The 1,418-nt window shown below is 34.9% G+C and overlaps 1 protein-coding gene across 1 annotated transcript in view; it reads right to left on the reverse strand.

Moving 5' to 3' along the window:
• TTC17 (tetratricopeptide repeat domain 17) overlaps positions 1-1,418 on the reverse strand; it is a 138,144-nt gene that overhangs the window by 110,704 nt on the left and 26,022 nt on the right. The window lies entirely within an intron of this gene.

The following is a 1,418-nucleotide window of genomic DNA, read 5'->3' on the forward strand; positions in this document are numbered from 1 at the left end:
AATGCTATAATATTCTTATAAATGTCTCATGTGCACATGTGTAAAAGTTCTAGCAATGGTAGAAACGTGGGGTCGTATGGGATACATGTTTTCAGTTTATTTAGACACTGTCAACTGCTCTTTGGAGTGCTTACAGCAATTAGAATCCTACCAGCAGATCATAATACCTATATCCCCCTCAATCTTAACAACATTTGGTTTTGTTGTACTTTTTATGTCAATCTGTTGAGTATGAAACATTTATCTTATTATAGTTATTGTGGTAGACTGTATTATTGTGATAGACTTTACTATCATTCACAAATATCCTTTCCCTCCTTACAAGAAGATCATACATCACTGTTCTGCTGGACTCAGCCTTGGGCAATATGACTTGCTTTGGCCAATGTAACATGAGAAGTCTCACGTGACCCTTTTATAGGGAAGGTTTTTAGAGTCAGTGTATACTTCACCATGTTCTTTCTTTTCCCTTGGCTACTGAGAATAACAATATTAAAGAGAATGGTTGCTTTGTCCTGGGTCCTGACTTAAGGATCAGAGTGACATGGTACAGATCCCAGACAGAGCCCAAAATCATCATTTAGCATGACCTTATTGTTTAGCTATTAAGATTTTTTGGGTTGTTACTAAAGGGGACAGATTCTATGATCTGTTTCCAATTATTCGTTCCTTCCACACCCTTTTCCTGTAGGAATACTACCCTGTCCCTACTGACTTCAGGCACGACCACATGTGACTTACTTTGGTCAACAGAATGTGAGCAGAGATGATATATGTTACTTTTCAGTAGAAACTTTAACCTGGCTTATATTGTTTTGTTGTTCTTCCTTAAGCCTCCACTTCAGCACTGAGATTTTGGGACTATTTGTTGCCAACACAAAAGCTGACTAATATGCTGTAACAAAATATATACTGTATCAACTAATATAATCGTTAATAAGATTCAACATATTTTCATATGTTTATGAGATATTTTATGGACTGTTCAAGTCTGCCCATTTTTTCCCTAGGTTTTCTTTTTTAAAAAATTGATTTATAGAAATTTATGGAAAGAATAATCCTGTAAACTCATCCTCTATCACTTATGTGCACTGCAAATATCTTCTTTCAGCTTATAGCTTATCTTCTAATTTTGTTCATGGTGTGATTTGCTGAAGAGAAGCTTTTAAGGTGGGCATCTTTATCAACTATTTCCTTAACTGTTTGTGCTTTCTGTTTAAGAAATCCTTCCTAACCCTGAGGTCATAATTTTATCAATCTACACTCGTGTGCTACATAATGCATAATGATGATTTGGTCAACAAAAGATCCCACATAAATAACGATGATTCTGTAAGATTATAACACCATATTTTTACCGTACATTTTCTATGTTCAGATAGACAAATACTCACCATTGTGTTATAATTGCCTACATT

This window comes from Propithecus coquereli, unplaced genomic scaffold, assembly GCF_000956105.1.
Source record: "Propithecus coquereli isolate 6110/MARCELLA unplaced genomic scaffold, Pcoq_1.0 Scaffold470, whole genome shotgun sequence".
Taxonomy (NCBI): Eukaryota; Metazoa; Chordata; class Mammalia; order Primates; family Indriidae; genus Propithecus; species Propithecus coquereli.